At 45.8% G+C, this 22287-nt stretch overlaps 1 long non-coding RNA gene and 2 other non-coding genes across 3 annotated transcripts; 2 read left to right on the forward strand and 1 right to left on the reverse strand.

Annotated features, from left to right (window-relative positions):
* The first annotated feature begins 5211 nt into the window (after window positions 1-5211).
* Window positions 5212-5318, forward strand: LOC114115486 (U6 spliceosomal RNA). Its single transcript, XR_003589823.1, has one exon. It is a non-coding gene; the product is annotated as a U6 spliceosomal RNA (small nuclear RNA).
* Window positions 5319-9541: 4223 nt separating this feature from the next.
* Window positions 9542-18326, forward strand: LOC121819877 (uncharacterized). The gene is made up of 2 exons (XR_009601114.1): window positions 9542-9596; window positions 18205-18326. It is a non-coding gene; the product is annotated as an uncharacterized LOC121819877 (long non-coding RNA).
* On the reverse strand, window positions 9770-9842 carry TRNAC-GCA (transfer RNA cysteine (anticodon GCA)). The gene has a single exon. It is a non-coding gene; the product is annotated as a tRNA-Cys (tRNA).
* Window positions 18327-22287: the final 3961 nt, after the last annotated feature.

The following is a 22287-nucleotide window of genomic DNA, read 5'->3' on the forward strand; positions in this document are numbered from 1 at the left end:
ATTATAGCCTAGCAGGCTCCTCTGTCTGGAATTCTCCAGGCAAGAACACTGGAGTGGGTTGCCATTTCCTCCTCCAGAGGATCTTCCCAACCCAGGGATCGAAAAGAAGCCCAAATGCAGAGCAGTAATCTCTGCAGAATGGTCTTTTCAGTGATGCCTATTCTTGACTTTTGACCTTTTGTGTTTTCCAAATTTTCTCTAATAAGCTCACACCCCTTTTCTAATGAGGAAAAGAAAACTAAACCTGCCTTCTGTGTATGGTCATTCAACGCAACACACATTTCCAGAAGACAAAAACAAAACCAGAAGTTGTCACGGACACTTCTCTGTTCTTGCTCCTTATTTTTTCACAGAGGTCGGGTGTGGGAGGTTCAGATGTGAGAACTGGCGTAATCTGGTGCCCTGGTGCCCACAAGTGGTAATGGGAGCTTTCACTTTCTGTCATTTCCTGTAAACCTCCGGAGAGAAAAAGAATTGCCCATCTCCGGCAGAGCTGTTCCTCAAATGTGCTCATCTGAGAGCAGGGCTCTCTCTTCCTCCCGACTTCACTCCATCTCTTTGTAAACACTTGCCCAGAGTCTGGTGGTCATTGTGTATAACATGTATTTCCAGTTCAACCTTGTGCTTCTCCGGAGAGCGGCTGAGATGCTGCCCTGGGCGTGTCTCGCTGGCAGTGAGCACAGGTCTCCTCGTTAGCTCCCCGTGCTGCCCGTCTCTTCCTCCCCTGGTTGCTCCTCATCGCCCACCACTACCCCTCTTGTGGGGTCCACACACTCATCCACCCCTCCCCATGGTGCTCACTCCAGGGTTCAGGAGAGGCCAGGTTCCTTGACCATCAATATCAGTCACCTTTATGACCATCATCATCACCATATTTGTAAACTTCAATATCATCACCATCACCGCCCAGTATTTCTTGAATTCCTACCAAAAACCAGTCATTGTTATCTACTTGAATAATTCATGTACTTCTCATTACTCTCCTCATTACTATCTCACACTGTCTCATCCTCGTTACTGTCTAATCTTTGCAGAAAATCAAGGCTTGATGAGGTTAAATCACTTTTTTCAAGGTCGCCCAGTTAGTCACGGAGGGGAAGTGTTACAGCTAGGTGGACTGACTCTAGACGTGGGGTGCCTTCCCATCTGCTGCACTAAATGAGTCCCCAGGAATGTTAAAAACCACAACAACCGCAACTCGGATTCTGTTCTGGAGACCTCTGGACTCACTCCCGCTTCCTCTTTCCACTTTCTCAGTCTTAGATCTCCAGCCCTATACTCCACCTGCCATTTATGTTTTGGCCTCTCCATTACACTTTGACTCTCTTGTCTCAAACCGGGCTCCCCTTTTTTCTACACTTGCATCTGTCCTCCTCAGCTCAGCACACTTAAGGACACGAGTCAGGGTAACATCCTTTCTATCACTCCTTCCCAGAGCGGACGTTGTTGGACCCCTATTCAGACCCCCTGAGCCCTGTAGGTGGGAGTTAGTCTTACAGATCGAATCCTTCCAGGTGCGCAGATGAGCATGCAGTATTACCAGCATCAAGGTGCTGTTATGCTTTCCCTAGCTGAGGCCCCATGGGTTTTGGAGAAGCCTGGTATGGATGGTTGAATCTTGGGGTGTTTTTTTCTTTTTATAGAAATGTTGAATGCATGTATCCTTTGTCATGAAATACCGGGTTATGGATGTCTCACTTTAGCTCCGGAGAATACATTTGACCAAAGTTTTATGGAAGAAAGAGACAAAAGGAAAGAAAGAAGGAAGAAAGAAAAACCTCTCTGTAGTGTTTCACACTTCTGTCCCAGTTCACTCACCATAACAACCGCATCCTGAGACAAGAAGTCCAGCATTATGAAGAGAGCAAGCTTGCCAAATCGGCTTCTGTTCCTAGTTCAGCTTTGGAATTCATCCTTGTCCTTCTTTGTGTAGGTCCCAGAATTTTATGATACCTCCCTTCCCCACCCAATGAGCTCTGATAGGTTTCCAGATGGATCCAGACCTTACCAGTTGTCTTATTATTGAGGATTATCACTTGAGTTACCACCTCTTCCCACCATGTCCGGCAACAGCAGGTTAGACAAGTGTCCAAACAACATAAATCTGGTCAACCCGGAGGAAAAGGAGGCAGACATTGTGATCCATGAAGTTACACAAGGACCCATCCTCAGAGAGGCCCATGCTTGGTTTAATTCCTCTGTCTTTAAATTCTTAATTTTTGGGCAAGGAGCTCAGCACTTTAATTTTTCACTGGGACCTGCGAATTATGTAGCTGGCCCTGAGTGAAAGTAAAGCGTTCCAAGACAAAGTGGGTCCTGGTCTGTCTAAGATGGCCCTGTTAATATGTAAGAAACAGATGATAGAGTGTCTTGGGTGATGCAGGTTGCTGTGACTGAGCTCAATGGCTCTGCTGGGTGGATAGAAATTGCTAATTTGGGTGTGGTTCCAGGTTGCTTCCCTGGTAGTTCAGTTGGGAAAGAATCTGTGTGCAAAAGCAGGAGACCTGGGTTCGATTCCTGGGTTGGGAAGATCCCCTGGAGAGGGAAATGGCAACCCACTCTGGCATTCTTGCCTGGAGAATCCCATGGACAGAGGAGCCCAGCAGGCTACAGTCCTTGGAGTCGCAAAGAGTCAGACACTACTTGGCGGCCAAACCACCACCACCACCATAGTCTGGAAGCTCCATCCCCTGGCTTTCCTGGAGATTCTATTAATATGAGTCCTTTCTGCTTAAGCTGGAGTGGTTCTGTTGTTTGCAGTTGAGAATCCCAACTGACAAGCTCCCAACTCTAACTGAAGCCCTCCCCAGCCAAAGGCGAAGGGGAGAGATGTCTTAGCTCACCATGTCTGCACATGAGGTTGTTATTTTTTTTTAACTTTTTATTTTGAAATGGGGTACAGCTGATTAACAATGTTACGATAGTTTCAGGTAAACAGTGAAGGGACTTAGCTGTACATACACCTGTATCCCTTCTACCCTAAAATCCTCTCCCATTGCTTATGAGGTATCTCAGTGAAGAAGGTGGGGATTCTTATGTGGAACGGCAGCTCTCGGCAGCGTGGCCAGACTTGGATGGACTGGCTTGTCGGGCCCAGGCCACTTCCCGCTGCCTCTTGCTGTGCACTCTATCCAACCTGCAGTGGGGACAGCGGCACCAAGTCCATCACTTTACACTTCAGCTGCTCGTGCCTTGAACCACCATCTCTTCTTAAATGAATCTCTCTAACTCTCTTGTACCTCCCCCGTGGATAAGAAAGATTACTGTCTTAGTCCATTTTGGCTTCTGCTATAACTAAACACTACAGACTGGGTGCGTGCTAAGTCGCTTCAGTCATACCCAACTCTTTGCGATCCTGTGGACTGTAGCCCACCAGGATCCTGTCCTTGGGATTCTCCAGGCAAGAACACTGGAGCGGGCTGCCATTTCCTCCTCCAGCAGATCTTCCTGACCCAGGGATCAAAGCTGCATCTCCTAGGTCTCCTGCATTGACAGGTGGGTTCTTTACCACAGGTACCACACTGGGTAACTTAAAAACAGCAGAAGTTTATTTCTTATAGTGCTGGAGGCTGAGAAGCCCAAGATCAAGGTGCCAGAAAAGTCACGTTCTGGTGAGGGTCCTCATCCTGGGAGATAAGCCAGCGGACCCCTGCTGTGCCCTCACATGGAAGGAGGAGCTCAGGCTCTCTCTGGAGTCTCTTTTGTAGACACTAATCTCATGTATTGGGACTCCACCTTCAAGGTTTACATGTCCCTAAACCATCACTTCAGGCATTAGGATTTTAATGTTTTGGGAATGAGTCTGGGGGTGGGGGCACACAAACATTTAGACCACAGCAGGCACTGATGCCCAAGTCAACTCAGAACACTTCACAGCTCATCAATCCTGCATTTTACCCCTTCTCCTTAGAAGATTCAACCAAACTCCAGCCACAGAGCGGTCTGGGTCTCCCTTTGTGCTCACAATGCTCTAAGCCTCCGCTCCACGTCTCTAAGCCTCTGCTCCACGTCTTTGCCAGTTATCTCCTGCCCACCATTTGGATCTCAGCTCAAGGCTTGCTTACTCCCCGAAGCTTTCCCTGACCACTGTTCCCAGCCTAGGTCAAGTTCCAAGTTCTTTTCCTTATTTCAGTTTGTAATTATACATTTATCACTATCAATATTGCTTAACATCTGTATCTGCCCTCTCACAAGGCCAGGGAACAGTGCTGTGCTTAGTTGCTGAGTCATGTCCGACTCTTTGCGACCCCATGGACTGTAGCTCACCAGCCTCCTCTGTCCATGGGGATTCTCTAGGCAAGAATATTAGAGTGGGTTGCCATGCCCTCCTCCCGGGAATCTTCCCAGCCCAGAAATAGAACCCAGGTCTCCCACATTGCAGGCAGATTCTTTACCAGCTGAGCTAACAGGGAAGCCAGCCAGGGACCAGAGGTGACATGAAAATAATTAGCCATCACTGTGTCACAGGCCTGACCAATCAGAGCAGACACCAGATGCTCTAATCAGGAAAACCACTAGCTTTAGCAACAGCAGCCATGGAGCGATGGGGTTAACTCTGTTCATTGTATCTTCAGCCTCTGGCCCAGTGCTTAACAAGTAAAAGGTGCTCAGTAGGATTTCCCTGGTGGTACAATGGCTTGCAGCCATGAAATTAAAAGGTGCTTACTCCTTAGAAGGAAAGTCATGACCAACCTAGACAGCATATTAAAAAGCAGAGACATTACTTTGTCAACAAAGGTCTGTCTAGTCAAGGCTATGGTTTTTTCAGTAGTCATGTATGGATGTTAGAGTTGGACTATAAAGAAAGCTGAGTGCCGAAGAATTGATGCTTTTGAACTGTGGTGTTGGAGAAGACTCTTGAGAGTCCCTTGGACTGCAAGGAGATCCAACCAGTCCATCCTAAAGGAGATCAGTCCTGAATAGTCATTGGAAGGACTGATGCTGAAGCTGAAGCTCCAGTACTTTGGCCACCTCATGTGAAGAAGTGACTCATTTGAAAAGACCCTGATGTTGGGGAAGATTGAAGATGGGAGGAGAAGGGGACGAGAGAGGATGAGATGGTTGGATGGCATTGCCAACTCAATGGAAATAGGTTTGGGTTGGTGATGGACAGGGAGGCCTGATGTGCTGCGGTTCATGGGGCCGCAGAGTCGGACACGACTGAGCGACTGAACTGAACTGAACTGAACAGTGGATAAGAACAGCCTGCCAGTGCTCGCTTCGGCAGCACATATACTAAAATTGGAACGATACAAAGAAGATTAGCATGGCCCCTGCGCACGGATGACACGCAAATTCGTGAAGCGTTACATATTTTTAAAAGAAAACTACTGGCCAATATCACTGATGAACATAGATGCAAAAATCCTCAACAAAATTCTAGCAATCAAAATCCAACAACACATTAAAAAGATCATACACCATGACCAAGTGGGCTTTATCCCAGGGATGCAAGGATTCTTCAATATCCACAAATCAATCAATGTAATTCACCACATTAACAAATTGAAAAATAAAAGCCATATGATTATCTCAATAGATGCAGAGAAAGCCTTTGACAAAATTCAACATCCATTTACGATAAAAACTCTCCAGAAAGCAGGAATAGAAGGAACATACCTCAACATAATAAAAGCTATATATGACAAACGCACAGCAAACATTATCCTCAGTGTGAAAAATTGAAAGCATTTCCCCTAAAGTCAGGAACAAGACAAGGGTGCCCACTTTCACTGCTACTATTCAACATAGTTCTGGAAGTTTTGGCCACAGCAATCAGAGCAGAAAAAGAAATAAAAGGAATCCAAATTGGAAAAGAAGAAGTAAAACTCTCACTGTTTGCAGATGACATGATCCTCTACATAGAAAACCCTAAAGACTCCACCAGAAAATTACTAGAGCTAATCAATGAATATAGTACAGTTGCAGGATATAAAATCAACACACAGAAATCCCTTGCATTCCTATACACTAATAATGAGAAAGTAGAAAAAGAAATTAAGGAAACAATTCCATTCACCATTGCAACGAAAAGAATAAAATACTTAGGAATATATCTACCTAAAGAAACTAAAGACCTATATATAGAAAACTATAAAACACTGATGAAAGAAATCAGAGGACACTGATAGATGGAGAAATATACCATGTTCATGGATCGGAAGAATCAATATAGTGAACATGAGTATACTACCCAAAGCAATTTACAAATTCAATGCAATCCCTATCAAGCTACCAGCCATATTTTTCACAGAACTAGAACAAATAATTTCAAGATTTGTATGGAAATACAAAAAACCTCGAATAGCCAAAGCAATCTTGAGAAAGAAGGATGGAACTGGAGGAATCAACTTGCCTGACTTCAGGCTCTACTACAAAGCCACAGTCATCAAGACAGTATGGTACTGGCACAAAGACAGACATATAGATCAATGGAACAAAATAGAAAGCCCAGAGGTAAATCCACACACATATGGACACCTTATCTTTGACAAAGGAGGCAAGAATATACAATGGAGTAAAGACAATGTCTTTAACAAGTGGTGCTGGGAAAACTGGTCAACCACTTGTAAAAGAATGAAATTGGATCACTTTCTAACACCATACACAAAAATAAACTCAAAATGGATTAAAGATCTAAATGTAAGACCAGAAACTATAAAACTCCTAGAGGAAAACATAGGCAAACCACTCTCCAACATAAATCAGAGCAGGATCCTCTATGATTCACCTCCCAGAATTCTGGAAATAAAAGCAAAAATAAACAGATGGGATCTAATTAAAATTAAAAGCTTCTGCACAATAAAGGAATATACAAGCAAGGTGAAAAGACAGCCTTCTGAATGGGAGAAAATAATAGCAAATGAAGCAACTGACAAACAACTAATCTCAAAAATATACAAGCAACTTATGCAGTTCAATTCCAGAAAAATAAACGACCCAATCAAAAAATGGGCCAAAGAACTAAATAGACATTTCTTCAAAGAAGATGTATGGATGGCTAACAAACACATGAAAAGATGCTCAAGATCACTCATTATTAGAGAAATGCAAATCAAAACCACAATGAGGTACCACTTCACACCAGTCAGAATGGCTGTGATCCAAAAATCTGCAAGCAATAAATGCTGGAGAGGGTGTGGAGAAAAGGGAACCCTCCTACACTGTTGGTGGGAATGCAAACTAGTACAGCCACTGTGGAGAACAGTGTGGAGATTCCTTAAGAAATTGCAAATAGAACTACCTTATGACCCAGCAATCCCTCTTCTGGGCATACACACCGAGAAAACCAGAATTGAAAGAGACACATGTACCCCAATGTTCATCGCAGCACTGTTTATAATAGCCAGGACATGGAAACAACCTAGATGTCCATCAGCAGGTGAATGGATAAGAAAGCTGTGGTACATATACACAATGGAGTATTACTCAGCTGTTAAAAAGAATTCATTTGAATCATTTCTGATGAGATGGATGAAACTGGAGCCGATTATACAGAGTGAAGTAAGCCAGAAAGAAAAACACCAATACAGTATACTAACACATATATATGGAATTTAGAAAGATGGCAATGACGACCCTGTATGCAAGACAGCAAAAAAGACACAAATGTGTATAACGGACTTTTGGACTCCGAGGGAGAGGGAGAGGGTGGGATGATTTGGGAGAATGGCATTTTAACAGGTATACTATCATGTAAGAATCGAATCACCAGTCTATGTCCGACGCAGGATACAGCATGCTTGGGGCTGGTGCACGGTGATCACCCAGAGAGATATTATGGGGAGGGAGGTGGGAGGGGGGTTCATGTTTGGGAATGCATGTACACCCGTGGTGGATTCATGTCAATGTATGGCAAAACCAATACAGTATTGTAAAGTAAAATAAAGTAAAAATAAAAATTAAAAAAAAAAAAAAAAAAGAACAGCCTGCCAATGCAGGGACCTGATGGGTTCAATCTGTGTTCAACTACTGAGCCCAAATACTGCCACTACTGAAGCCCAGGAGCTTAGAGCCTGTGCTCCACAACCAAATAAGCGACCACAGTGAGAAGCCTGTGGCCTGCAGTGCAGAGTTACCCCATCCTGCGCAACTAGAGAAAACCTCGCAGCAGTGAAGACCTAGAGCAACCAGAAAGAGTGAGACAATGCATTTTAAAAAGATGTTCAGTAGAAACCCCCATGAGTGAATGATTGTTGTCTGTTGTTGATCCTAGATTTGCTCCACAGCTTTTTTGGACCTAATGTGTTGGACCCATTGTGACTTCCTAGCCTGCCCTGACTCAGAACATGGACACCAGTTAGCCTTGCCTCCTGAAGCTCCCGGTCATGCTTTCCAACTTCCAGGCCGAACAGACACTCAGGCACCAGGTGGAAGAGTGAATGCCTTCCTTCAATCCAGGACCCTCTGGGGGCCACGGTGTGATGGGATGCCAGCTTGACAGGGAGTGGAGGGCACTGGGAACAAGGTCAAGCTCAGAATGGGTGAAGTGAGCAGAGTATGGCAAGAAAGATAGCAGAGAAACAAAATCCAAGGAGAACTGGAATGATGTAGAATGTGTATGGTGTGGCCGCTGCTATGAATCGTAAGAGTGATGTCAGTGTCTTAGAGAGGCTGTGCCCAGCTGGGCTTCCCTCAAGGCTCAACTGGTAAAGAATCTGCCTGCAGTGCAGGAGACCTGGGTTTGATCCCCTGGAGGGAAGATCCCCTGGAGAAGGGAAAGGATACCCACTCCAGTATTCTGGCCTGGAGAATTCCATGGACTGTATAGTCCATGTGTTGCAAAGAGTTGGGCACAACTGAGTGACTTCTTTCACGTTTACCCAGTGGGCACCATCAGACCAAGAACTTGCCATATATCTTTCACTCCATATATCTTGAATGGGTTGGTCTCTCTGTGCTGATATCCCTTCCTGCTCTGCCATCTGTTTGTCAGATTTTAAGCCCCTTAGGCCTTGGGGCTTCCCAGATGATTCGGTGGTAAAGAATCTGCCTGCTAAGGCAGGAGACAGGGGTTCAATCCCTGGGTCAGGTAGATCCTCTGGAGAAGGGAATGGCAACCCACTCCTGTACTCTTGCTTGGAAAGTCCCATGGAAGGAGGAGCCTGGTGGGCTATGGTCCATGGGGTCGCAAAGAGTCGGACACAACTGAGGGGCTGAGCACGCACGCATACACCTTAAGCATCACCTTGTAGGGGGCAAAACTTTCCTCCCTGAAATGTCTCTTTGGCATGTGGATTATTTTGAGCTGAAAAGAATCAAGACCCAGAAGAGTCAGGAAGAAACCTTGAAATTCCTCCTAACTGCCTAAAAGAGTTTAGATGGAGGGAGTTCCCTAGAATAGAGCTATCAGCAGAGATATCTGCAAAGATCTGGGCTCGGTGGGGCTGGGGGAACTCAACAGGGCTTAGTGATCAGAGCCCACTCTGTGACCCACTGTCTCCGTGTGACCCAGCAAATATGTGTTTACCAGACATTTGCTTGGCTATTCATGTGAATTGCATTTTTACCCTTTGTGGTTCCCAACCACTACCCCCCACATCCTCTTTCATCTTTAGCTGAAGATGTTATTTAAAGTGAAGGCTTCAATTATTTTGGTGAGTGCCTTAGTTTATCTGGATCTCTCCCATGTATATTATAGAAAGTGAAATTGCTTAGTCGTGTCCAACTCTTTGCGATCCCACGGACTGTAACCTATCAGGCTCCTCTGACCATGGGATTCTCCAGGCAAGGATACTGGAGTCGGTTGCCATTTCCAGCTCCAGGGGATCTTCCTGACCCAGGGATCGAACCTGGGCCTTCTGCATTGCAGGCAGACGCTTTACCATCTGAGCCACCAAGGATATATACTAAACTTCTGTTTGATTGTCCCCCCTTACTCCGTCTCACATCGATTCAGTTTTTAGTCTGACCAGAAGCGTCTAGAAGGGTAGAGGAAAATCTCTTCCTACCAACAACCTTCTGAGCCCTCTGGTTCCTCTGCCACCAGGGCCTGGGTTGCTCTTTGCTGCCCCAGCCCCTGTGAATCTTCCTGACATGGTCCATCTGCCCTGTCTTGTCATCACTGGGCCTGTGGTTTTTTTCTGAGGACATGCATCATTTCCTCCCTGGCTCAGCCTCGGCTGGGTGAAGTGGACGCTTCACGTGTGGCTTCATTGAGACAGTAGAGTTGTGAATGAACTGGCTTCAGAGAAGAAAACACAGGATGGGTGATTCATTGATTTGCTTTTAATGTAAATTTTGTTGGAGGAGATCAGGTATGGTACAAGGGAAGATTACAAGCATCGCGTATCGCTTTTCTTCATTTTTTTTTTTTTTTAAAAAACCTTTTTTGTTTGGCATCAGAGTATAAGCCGATTCCCTGGTGGCTCAGGGGTAAAGAATCTGCCTGCATGCAGGAGAAGTGAGTTTGATCCTTGAGTGGGGAAGATCCCCTGGAGGAGGAAACGGCAACCCACTCCAGCATTCTTGGAAACTCAGGGACAGCCTGGGAAAACTCATGGACAGAAGAGCCTGGCAGACTACGACCCGCGGGGTCGCAGAGAGTCAGAGACGACTGAAGCGGCTGCTCAAAGCTAATGAACAATGTTGTGACAGTTTCAGGTGGACAGTGAAGGGACTCAGCCCTACATACACCTGTGTCCATTGTCCCTCCCATCCAGGAGGCCGTGTGACACTGAGCAGCGTTCTCTGTGCTGCACGGCCGGCTCTGGCTGGCTGTCCATTTTAAATAGATATCATAACGCATCCCTCATATGCGGAATCTAAAAAGAACACGATAGGAAGGAAATTATTTACAGAACAAAAACAGATTCACACACTTAGAGATTAAACTTATGCTTGGGGGGCTGGGGGATGGGGAGAAGGGATAGTTATGGAGTTGGGGTTTGACATGTACACACTGCTGTATTTGAAAGGCATATTTATGCTCTACTTCAATGAAACGTGAAATGTGTGGTCTACTCTAGTGTGGGTGAGGGGAGCAGCAGGGAGCATGACAAGAGGCCTAAGGACGTGGGGTTCCTAGAAAGGAAAAGAAAGACCCTCCTGACTTGCAGTTCAGCTTGTCTCAGGGCCAGCTGGCTCCTCAGGCTAATCCCATGGAAACCCGGCCAAGGGCATCTATCAGGCCGGGCTCGGAGAACACAGCATCCACTGCCTTTGGGTTGCCTGGGTAACCAGTGGATTTGCACAGTCTCTCACAGCACTCTGGTCTGTGACTTCATTAGATGCTGTCATTTTGAGCTCCATGGAAAGGAAAGGGATTTATTAAAAAATAATAATAACATTACTTTTTTCTGAATACAAAAACAAGGACAATGGCTCCCTTGAAAAACTTTGAATGATACAGAAGATTAACGTAAAAGGCAATATGGGTCTTCTCTCATACTATATGCACCATAACAGATTTTTCTCTACGTAGATTCAAACACATTTGTTGTCCTAGTTGCTAAGTAGCATCTGACTCTTTGTGACCCCATGGACTGCAGCCTGCCAGGCTCCTCTGTCCTTCACAGTCTCCCAGAGTTTGCTCAAATGCATGTCCATGGAGTTGGTGATGCCATCCAACCATCCCATCTTCTGTCGTCCCCTTCTCGTCCTGCCCTCAATCTTTCCTAGCATCAGGGTCTTCTCCAATGAGTTGGCTCTTTGCAACAGATGGACAAAATATTGGAGCTTCAGCTTCAGCATCCGTCTTTCCAATGAGTGTTCAGGGTTAATTTCCTTTAGGATTGACTGGTTTGATCTCTTTGCAGTCCAAGGGACACATGCTCCTGTTTTTGAACACAGGAGGCTGTATTTGACAATTGAGAGCAGAATCATTTGACTGCAGATTCTAGGCTTTTGACATGTTAAAATGCTGATTTCAAACAATTGCTGATCCACTTCCCCCCAGCCTAAATTCTACAGAGGTGCCAGAGAAAGCATTCTAAGAGAGGATCCCGGTTTCACGATCCCCTAATTAAGATATCACAGGAAACTGGGACCCAAAGGATGGTCAAGTCCCAGATCTCAGGTGAGTCCTTGGGGCGGACCGCCAAATGTGGGTCCTTGGCTTCATGCACAAAATACTTCCAGAGTGAGCCGAAGTAAAGTTAGAGCAGATTTAAAGCAGATTTATTCAGGGAGAAAACATTCCATAGACAGTGTGGACCATCTTAGAGAGCGAGAGGCTCTGAAATATGGTATGGTCTGTACGCCACCAGGCTCCTCTGTCGGTGGAATTTTCCAGGAAAGAATACTGAAATGAGTAGCCATTCCCTTCTCCAGGGGATCTTTCTGACTCAGGAATTGAACCCAGGTGTTCTGCATTGCAGGCAGATTCTGAACTGTCTTAACCACCAGGAAAGTCCCAGTTTTGGAAGGAGAACTATAACAAACCTAGACAGCATATTAAAAAGCAGATGCATCATTTTGCCAACAAAGGTCTGTACAGTCAAAGCTGTGGTTTTTTCCAGTAGTCATGTATGGATGTGAGAGTTGGGCCAAAGAAGGTTTAGCACCAAAGAATTGACGCTTTTAAATTGTGGTGCTCGAGAAGACTCCTGAGAGTCCCTTGGACTGCAAGGAGATCAACCTTGCAAGGAAATTAACCCTGAATATTCACTGGAAGGACTGATGCTGAAGTTCCAATACTTTGGCCACTTGATGTAAAGAGCTGACAAATTGGAAAAGACCCTGATGCTGGGAAAGATTGAGGGCAGGAGAAGAAGGGGCAACAGACGATGAGATGGTTGAATGGCATCACCGACTCAATGAACGTGAGTTTGAACAAACCCCAGGAGATAGTGAGATAGTGAAGGACAACAGGGAAGCCTGGCGGGCTGCAGTCCATGAAGTCGCAAAGAGTCAGACGTGATTGAACAACTGAACAACCACAATCCACACAGAACACTTCTGATGCTCCTGGTTGTCAAATATGTGGATTTTTTCCCCACACCAAGCAATTTTCTGATACTAGCTGCGTGTCCTACAATTCAATTCAATTCAGATCCATCCTTGCCGGGGTCCAGCCCTGGTGGATCCAGGGTGATTCAAAGGTGGGGATGGAGTCAGCGTCCTTGGAAAAATACATATTTAATTACAGATATATAGAGAGATTAGAAACGGACAGTGTAGTAGGAAAATTAGTGGAGGAAAAGAGGCTGAATAACTTGGTTTACATGGAATAGCATCCATGCTCCAGATGGAAATTCAGCCAGAAAACGGGGAGCAAGAAAGAAGGACATGGGGAATCAGTCTTTCCAGAAACTGATCCCATTTCTTTTATTTTTAGGTTTGCTTATATACCTTTTGTTACACATAGGGATGAATACAGAGTCACGAGGGGTCAGCAGTCCTGACCTTTATCAAAATCAGGTGCTTCACATAAAAAGGTCTTAGGGGTTTACATCATCATGAGACCTGCTGACATTTACGACCCTTTCTTTCTGATAACCAAAAAACTTATTTTTTCCAAGGGTGTTTTTTCTAAACCAGGCACCACCCTCCAAATAAAGTTACATTCCTATAGGGTGAGGGTGTAGTGAGTTACAATCAAGAAAGGAATTTATTTAACCCAAGGTTAACATGATCAATCTTAAAGGTTAATACTTATTTCTCCTATATGTTAGTTATATTCATTATAAAGGCAGGGAATATGGAGATTTAGCAGCAAACATCAGTCCAACAAATGAAAATTCTTTCACCAATGTTCCCCTTAAGATCTATTAGGTCTTAAGATAGTGATAAAGTTACATTTTTACATAGCAAGGACACAGTGATTTACAAGAAAGTACAGTGATCTATATCAAAAAAGAAAATTCATTAACTCAAAAAGTATAGTATTGCTAACCTTAAAAACTACTATATTTCTTTTTCTATATTCCAAATACATTGGTTAATATATTCCCAGGTGCCTAAGGATATGGAGGCCTGGCGGCAATCATTGACTCAACAAGAAGAAAAGCCCTATGCTAATTAAGACTCTCAAAATACTCCAAAACTCTCTGTGCTGTTTATGGTTAAGAGGTAGTAAACAATCATGTGTGTAGTGGCAGAAGTATGGATAATCCTGTCACACAAGCTAGTCTGTCAGCAGAGAGGTTTGACATGAGACATCCTTGTCCCACCCAGGGCAGGGAATTAGCAGCAATTATTGACACAACAAATGAAAAAACCCTTCACCAATATAATTCCTAATCAACCCACTATACTGATGATTTCTAACTTCACAAAAGAATTTGCCTTTAGTCAGTCTAAAAACATCTCGTGCCTCTCACAGTTGGGGGGTTGTAAACAATCACATGTGGCCAGATGAACCTATACAGGCAGGCTAGATAACCTTCAAGAGTTCGTAAGTTGAAACTCTTGTCACGCCCAGGAATTTTTATTAACTCGGAGCTGCAAGTTAACTCCTTCTCCGAGAGAAATGGTTATGAGGGAGAGCCCCCCATAAAGTACTCTGTTTGGGGGTAGATGCTTGGGAACAGGGGGTTTCCTGAGGCTTGATCACGCCTTTGCCTATGCCAAAGCCTCCTTCCTCATGACCTTTGCCAAGGGCGGAGTTCCTCACGCTGGCCCCGGCACTTCCTACCTGGAAACGGTGTCAGATTCCACAGGTTATGGGCTCAGTCCCACAAGACTGCCCTCCACTAAGTCCCCTTCAGCTGCCTGTCCGTGGCCCAGGTTTGTTTCTGCACCAAAGTTGGGTCTGCTCACCCACAGGCAGTAAAGCCAATCTATTGACCCCAAGTTGTGGTGAAGGAAAGCGCAGCATTTGTTGTAATATGCCAGACAAAGAGCCCAGGATAGGTAGGGCTCAAAAAGCCAGAACTCCCCATGGGTTTCAGCCAAGGAATCTTACAGGCCAGGTGAGGGGCGGGGATGGGGTGGGGGTCACAGAGTATGTGGCCAGCTCGTGCACGAGTCTCTGATCCATTGATGGTGACATGATGGGTCAGTGTCATGACGATAATTCACATTATCAGTCTTCAGGCTCCAGGAGGCCTGGGCTATGGGCTCAGGATCATCAAGTAATTAGCATCTCCCATTGGTGAGGGTTTTAGGATCTGAAAGAACAGCTCAGAAAATGTGCATCAGATACTGTCACCATGCACTTCAGTTCAGTCGCTCAGTCATGTTCAACTCTTTGTGAACCCATGAATCGTGACATGCCAGGCCTCCCTGTCCATCACCAACTCCTGGAGATTACCCAAACCCATGTCCATTGAGTCAGTGATGCCATCCAACCATCTCATCCTCTGTCATCCCCTTCTCCTCCTGCCTTTAATCTTTCCCAGCATCAGGGTCTTTTCAAATGAGTCGGTTCACATCAGGTGGCCAAAGCCTTGGAGTTTCAGCTTCAGCATCAGTCCTTCCAATGAACATTCAGGACTGATTTCCTTTAGGATGGACTGGTTGGATCTCCTTGCAGTCCAAGGGACTCTCAAGAGTCTTTTCCAACACCACAGTTCAAAAGCATCAATTCTTTGGCACTCAGCTTTCTTTATAGTCCAACTCTCACATCCATACATGATTACTGGAAAAACCATAGCCTTGGCTAGGTGGACCTTTGTTGGCAAAGTAATGTCTCTGCTTTTTAATATGCAGTCTAGGTTGGTCATAACTTTCCTTCCAAGGAGTAAGCGCCTTTTAATTTCATGGCTGCAATCAACATCTGCAGTGATTTTGGAGCCTCCCAAAATAAAGTCAGCCACTGTTTCCCCATCTATTTGCCATGAAATGATGGGACCGGATGCCATGATCTTAGTTTTCTGAATGTTGAGCTTTAAGCCAACCTTTTCACTCTCCTCTTTCACTTTCATCAAGAGGCTCTTTAGTTTCTCTTCACTTTCTGCCATAAGGCTGGTGTCATCTGCATATCTGAGGTTACTAATATTTTTCCTGGCAATCTTGATTCCAGCTTGTGTGGTGGGGGTTTTAGGATCTGAAAAACAACTCAGAAAATGTGCATCAGATACTGTCACCACGATTTCAGAGCAGAACGACAGCAGAGCGCATGGGAAGGGAGTCTGTCCCGGGAAGGCCCACAGGGTCCTGCGGAGGTTGTCACCTGTGCTTCTGTTCTTGTCCAGTCGCTCAGCCATTCCGACTCTTTGTGACCCCGTGGACGCAAGATGCATGGACTGTGCTTCTGCCTGACCGGCTGTGGACCAGAGCTTCCCACGACCTCCTCTTTGGAAAGCCGATTCTGGCCTCTGTACCCTGACACTGAATTAAACCTTGGGGGTGGCTTTGGGTAAAGTAGAAAAGAATGACTTTATTGCTTTGACAGGCAAAGGGGGCCACAGCGTGCTAATGCCCTCAAAATCATATGTCCTAAGTTGGAGACTTGGAGAAGTTTTGTAGTAATTATCCAAAGAGGGCGTGATCAGCTCATGGACATTCTTCTGATGGGTTGGTGGTGAGGTAAGAAGGAGTCCGTATCATCGACCTTCATGTTCCAACTGCTCTGGGGTCTACATGCTTGCAGGCAGCATCTATGGTTAATCATTCACTTCTCCTACCTGGAGGGAGTTTCAGTGTCTGCAAAGTAGCCCAAAGATATTGATTATTGTGTGTATTGATGGGGAAGCAGGACCTTACCCTATTGTTTCTCTTGACTGTTTGCTTTTCCTGGTTGCACATCCCCTCCCTTCCCTAATGAATAACTGCTTGAATCTGCCCAGTGGAACTCAGGGAAGGTCATAGAGGCTGAATGAAGCCTATTTCCCATGATCAAAGAAATGGGGGTCCCAGGAAGGCTGTGTGCCCAGGAGCCCCAAAAGCCTAAGCCCCACAAGGCTAGGTATCATTTGTGATTAGTTTGCCAAAGTGGGTCACATAACTCAGGAAACCTGTCCACAGAGTATCATTTAATAAAAGGCTGTGACTCAGGAGGGCTCCCCTGGTGGGTCAGTGGTAAAGAATCAGCCTGCCAATGCAGGCAATGAAGGTGATACAGGTTCCATCTCTGGGTCAGGAAGATCCCCTGGAGAAGGAAACAGCAGCCTGCTCCAGTACTCTTGCCTGGGAAATCCCATGGACAGAGGAGCCTAGTGGGCTACAGTTCATGGCATCACAGAGTTGGACATGATTTAGTGACTGAATAACAATAATAACACTCAGGAACAGCCAGACGGAAGAGCTGCAGAGACAAGGGACCGGAAAGGGCATGGAGCTTCCAAGCCCTCTGCAAGCCCCGCTCCTCCCACACCCGCATGGGCTCAACCACCTGGAAGCTCTCCTTTGAGGGTTTCATGGAGCCTTCCTTACCTAGGAAGGCATGATTACCTAGGAAGGCATGATTGATTAAATCATTGGCCATTAGTGATTGAACTTAAATTCCGGCTGCCCTCTGCCCCCCCAGGTCAAGGGGGTGAAATGGAAAGTTTCAGCCCTCTAGTCCTGTGGTTAGTTCCGCTGGCAAGCAGCTCCCACTCTTACCTAAGGTCTTTCCCAAAATTCAACTGCTAACATAAGAAAACCCACCTTCGCTGCCCTCCTCACTTAAGAAATTCTGAGGGTTTCAGGAGTGCTGTTGCAGGAACAGGGATGCAGACCAAATATATATTTCTCATCAGAAATCACAGTATGACAGGGAGCCAAGTGGGGTCGCTGCCCAACACCATGGCTAGGAGCAGATTCTGTGAGGTGTGAATGAAGAATTGCCATCAATGAACAAAGGACGTTGCAGCCATCAGACCATCACATTACAGACATCCTGTCTGAGGAAACTCATAGAAACAGGATGTTTGCCATCAGCCCCTGCAGCCACTCCCCCAACCCCTCGCCCCAGTGTTGTACTCCAAGGAGACTCAAGGTGAGAGTCACAGGATGCTGGCCCCAGATAGCTGATGGTGTGAAGTCACTCAGTCATGTCTGACTCTTTGCGACCCCATGGACTGTAGCCTACCAGGCTCCTCCCTCCATGGGATTCTCCAGGCAAGAGTACTGGAGTGGGTTGCCATTTCCTTCTTCAGGGGATCTTCCTGACCCAGGGATCAAACCTGGGTCTCCCACATTCCAGGCAGATGCTTTAACCTCTAAGCCACCAGGGAAGCCCCAGATGGCTGAGGTGCCTATCAAAGGAATGGTTTCAGCGAGCCCAGACTCTTGCATCTTCCTATACATAGAAAATTGCTAATTTCCTTAACTTGAGGTCACTGGACTTTTTAATTAATAGTAAACCTTTGATGTTCTGACTACTTGTTTTTGTTGCAGAAACTCCTATGTATCCTGGCTCTTCCCTCACCTCTTTGGAGCAGTCCCTCAGAACTATCTGAGATCATCTATCCCAGGCTGAAGACCTCAGTTTTGTTTGCCAAATAAAACATAATTCTCAACTTTTAGGTTGTGCTTTTTTTTCCCCCCCCAGTCAACATGAGTTCAATTCAGTCACTCGGTCGTGTCTGACTCTTTGCGACCCCATCAACTGCAGCACACCAGGCCTCCTGTCCATCACAAGCTCCTGGCGTTTACCCAAACACATGTCCATTGAGTTAGTGATGCCATCCACCCATCTCATCCTCTGTTGTCCCCTTCTCCTCCTGCTCTCAATCTTTCCCAGCATCAAGGTCTTTCCCAATGAAAGGTCTTTCCCAGCTCTTCGCATCAGGTGGCGAAAGGATTGAAGTTTCAGCTTCAGCATCAGTCCTTCCAAAGAATATTCAGGACTGATCTCCTTTAGGATGGACTGGTTGAATCTCCTTGCAGTCCAGGGGATTATAAGTCCAAGTCCAAGTCCAAGAGTCTTCTCCAGCACCACAGTTCAAAAGCATCCATTCTTCAGCACTCAGCTTTCTTTACAGTCCAACTCTCACATCCATACATGACTACTGGAAAAACCATAGACTTGACTAGACGGACCTTTGTTGGCAAAGTAATGTCTCTGCTTCTTTGTATGCTGTCTAGGTTGGCCATAACTTTCCTTCCAAGGAGCAAGCATCTTTTAATTTCATGGCTACAGTCACCATCAGTCAACATAAGTCTAGCTAATCCTGCCTTTATCACTTGCTTGCTGTGTGGCCCTGGGCAGATCATGTATATCTCTGAGTGCATCACCTTGTTGTAGATAGAGGGTATAGTACTCAGAATGAAATGAATCCATGTGCATAAAGAACCCAAGACAGTGCCAGGCATGCAGTAGGTGAGCACTGTGGAAGTGTCAGTTGCTAGCGTTGTTATTGAGACCAGAGGCAAGAGGGCAGGGCACAACTTTAAGAATGACGCAGTCATTGTGGATACGATATTAACTGGCTGGAACCAGTGAGGTCCAAGATGGTGGAAGAGTCAGCTTCCATAGACCTTGAGCCTCCTTATACATTCATTGTGATGCCCCAACTTGCTGAATGACACACCCACAGGCACCATGACAGTTTCAAAGCCAAAGATAAAAAGCCAATACGTGAGCTGTGATCCAGTTCCTGGAAATCCCTGCCCCTTCCCCAAATAGTTGGGATAATCTTCCCGTGTAATAGCTTATGGAATGGCCGAGCGCATAAAAACTAACCAGCCCGTGTTTTGGGACTTTTCGCCTTCTGAGATAGTCCACATTCTGTCTATGGAGTGTGTATTTCCCTAAATAAACTTGCTTTCCCACATAACTCTGGGGGCGGAGCCACCCCCTTGCCTGCCCACGTATATTCCTGACAAGCATCCTATATTAATACATCTACTTCTTGCCTATCGATAAATTCCTTCTGTACTGAGATGTTAAGAACCTGAGCTTCAGTAAGTCCTGACACCAAGTAAGTGATTTTAACTAAAAGACAAGAGGGTTCAAGTCCCAGCCCATGTGTGCAAGTGCCAATCTGAGTTTTGGCTGGTTTCAAGTCGCAGTCTGAGGTGTGCGCTTTTGTTATTACCACTAGAGATGTTAGATAATTATTTAAATACTGTCTACCAAGACAGTGCTTTCTAGTGCAGTGCAGGAATTACTGTGCAGCAGGCACTGTGCCAAGCATTTTCATAGATGCCCTGTTTAGTCTTCACCTGCCCCATGAGATCAGTTCTTTACATCCTGTTTTGCAGAGGCGAAACTAGAAACAGAGAGCTTTCATTACAGGGTTAAGACCTCTGAGAGTTCCTCCTGCTCTGGGCAGAGAGGGCGGCTGTCAGTCTTAGCAGAAGTTTATGCACCGGCTCTCCTTCTCTATGAACTGACGTATCCGTGCCAGCATCACACTTGGCGCTTAGTACATGCTTAGTCCATATCTGCTGAGTGAGTGAATGAGGACTGGCATTAAACCACAAATGAAATGCTCGTGAACAGCCCCAGAGCACAAGACTGGGCAGGCACGTGGAGGAACTGAGTATTTGTCTTTCCTGTTCTGCTCTGGGTCTCCATGGTAACCACCTCCAAAATTGGTCGTTTTCTCTCGAGTATGACATACTGGATACCAAGCGACTTTTGGAACCTGAAGAGGACTAGTAGAAACTATGATGGTGAAGATTGTTAACCACAGACAATAAAACAGGCAGTTACTCTATCAGCAAAATGGTTTTTTCGGGGGGTGGGGAGCAGCAGAGAATTACAGTTTGGGACCTGCAACTGGAGTAATGCTATGGAAGTCCAGTGAAGCAAAGGACAGGAAACTCTCTGATGGAGGAGAAGGGGAAGCTGGGAGGAACTGTTATAAACAAAAAGTCCATTGGAGGAAACTAGGACTTCAAAGTATGGTGGCTTTTCATTGGCTGGATTGTTGCCAGTCAAAAGGAAACACTTTTCTTTCTTTGGCTGGTGGGAGTCAAGTAGTGTCATTTGCTGCGGGAGATGCGAACTACGTTTCTTCCTGTCCGGATCGGTATGGACTCAGAGTGGTACTGGCATGAGAATGCCCTGCTTGAACCCTCCTGACTCCATTTTAGCGAGGTTCCCGTTTATTAATTTTTACAAGATACTGACAGCTTCTGTGTGCCTGCCAAGTCACTTCAGTCATGTCCGACTCTCTGCGGCCTTATGGACTGCAGCCCGCCAGGCTTCTCTGTCCATGGGATTCTCCAGACAAGAAAACTGGAGTGGGCTGACGTGTCCTCTTCCAGGGGATCTTCCAGACCCAGGGATCGAACCCAAGTCTCCCGGGTCTCCTGCATTGGCAGGTGGGTTCTTTACCACTAACGCTGCCTGGGAAGTCCTCAGCAAGTCCAGAGGCACAAATGCCTTTGACTTCCACAGAAAGGAGGCCAAAATCTCCAGGGGCCCTGGCTGAGTTCGGTCTGTGTCAATGTCCCTCAGAAACTTCAGAAGCAACAGGACAAAATAGAAGCCCAATTTGAAAAGGAATTTCCGAACTTTGAGAAAAAAATGGAATGTCTATGAGCCCTTCCTCACTAAGATACTCAATCTATATGGAGCATGTATCACTATTAATGTAACGGAGGGATGTGCCCAAAGGTGAAGAAATGATATGTACAACAGGGAGGACCTGAATTCTGAGGCATGTGATGATGCTGGTAAATAAAAAAGGAGGAAAAAGAATGGGGAAAAAATCCTAAAAACATCTCTGAATATTGGTTGATTCTTCCCTGGTGGTCCAGTGGGTAAGACTCTGCCTGCCAATGCAGGGGACACAGGTTCAATCCCTGGTCCTGGAAGATCTCACATGCCATGGAGCAACTAAACACTTGGGCCACAACCACTGAGCCTGCTCTCTGGAGCCCACGAGCTGCAACTACTGAAGCGCCCTAGAGCCCGTGAGCCTCAGACAGAGAGGCCACCTGCAGTGCAACGAGAAGCCTTGCATTGCAGCAAAAAGTAGCCTCCACTCGATGCAACTAGAGAGTCTGTGTGCAACAATGAAGACCCAGTGCAACATAAATAAATAATTGTTTAAAACCCAAATATATTGGAAGGCAAAAAGACTTTGATTAAAAACCATGGCAACCCTCTTTGGATGATCTTCAAAGATGTGAAGTGGGAGTGACTATGTCTTGGCCAGCTGACTGGTTGCCTCTCGGAAATTCTCCTTGAACACAAAGTTCACAGACTAAACCAAGTTCCTCCTCAATCCGTGGTTCTTTATTCCAGCCCCAGAAAGCCAATTCAACGGTGAGTATTTCAAAAGTAAGTTATAAAAGCCGATGTGCTGAATGGAAAACCAACTTTCTGGACTCCTTGCTCCGTGAGATAATGACAGTTGAGGTTTACAAGGGTGCCAAGGGGATATGATGAATAAAGAGTGTCACCTAGATGAGAATTCAGGGCCCCACTCCACATGGGACAGTCCAAAGCAGAGCTGAACCAGCCATGAATGCTATTCTTCCTTTTTTGAAGTCTTTCCAAAATTCCTCCGTGACCCAAAGTGG

Source organism: Ovis aries, chromosome 6 (assembly GCF_016772045.2).
Source record: "Ovis aries strain OAR_USU_Benz2616 breed Rambouillet chromosome 6, ARS-UI_Ramb_v3.0, whole genome shotgun sequence".
Taxonomy (NCBI): Eukaryota; Metazoa; Chordata; class Mammalia; order Artiodactyla; family Bovidae; genus Ovis; species Ovis aries.